The sequence below is a fragment of the Frankliniella occidentalis genome, unplaced genomic scaffold (assembly GCF_000697945.3).
Source record: "Frankliniella occidentalis isolate FOCC.00 unplaced genomic scaffold, Focc_3.1 Scaffold403, whole genome shotgun sequence".
Classification (NCBI taxonomy): domain Eukaryota; kingdom Metazoa; phylum Arthropoda; class Insecta; order Thysanoptera; family Thripidae; genus Frankliniella; species Frankliniella occidentalis.
Genome location: NW_026267525.1, coordinates 64,327 through 65,307, shown reverse-complemented (window position 1 = coordinate 65,307; position 981 = coordinate 64,327).

The following is a 981-nucleotide window of genomic DNA, read 5'->3' as shown; positions in this document are numbered from 1 at the left end:
CCCCCCGGGGTCGCCGCCGCTTCCACCAAAATGGCATTCATGGAGGGGCTGACGAGGCATGGCTAGGACGTGCCAAGGCGACATCGAGGGTCATCACCGCATTCCGTCGGACAAACTTTATAATTTTATATAGAGGGCAAACCTTAAAGCACACTTCTAATATGCGGACTTTCCGATAGGCAACAACTGAGTATCAAATGAGGTGTTTTGACGAAAGAGGACGGTGAAAATGAAATTTTAGATCGGTTGTGGTTGAAAGTTGTCAGCAGTAGACTTGGAAACTGCTGTCGCTGCCCTACAGCGGGTCGATTCCCGGCCGACGCCATCCTGGTCACCACCGCCACCTCCTCGTTGGCGCCGGTGTAAGCCATGCGCAGGCACGCGTTGTTGTTTGCAGAGGCCGCGCTACAGATAGCGCACGGCGCCACTATTCGCACGGCGTGACCCAGTGCGCCCGGGGTGGGGGTGAGGGGGGGGGGTGTTGAAGGCAAAATGAAATGCAAATAGAAGAGAGCGGCGAAAAGAGATAACGAGCGAGAAGAAATGGGAAGCGGACGCCAAACGAGAGGACGCGACGGACGTTCTATGGTGGTTTTTGCAACCTAAAAGAAGACTCTTTTATTTTTCGTTTTAAATAAATAGTGGGCAAAAGAAGCATTTTATCAAATTGAGGCACGAGCACTTTTTTGTCTTTTCTTTTTTGCAAATAAGTGCGTTGCTCATTTTTCATTCAGATACTTCCCGAGTTACCGGTCTCTCTCTCTCTCCCTTCCTCCCTTCCTCCCTCCCTCCCTCCCTCCCTCCCTCCCTCTCTCCACCCCTGTCCCTCTCCACCCCTCTCCCTCTCTCTAATCCCCCTTTTCAACGGGCAGGAGCAGGACGCACAAACTTTCGCAACACACCACTTTGTAGCGAGGTGACGATGTGCGATGGCGGGACAATGGGATGAGGATGAGGGACCACCGCCCTGCTTGAGTCGCA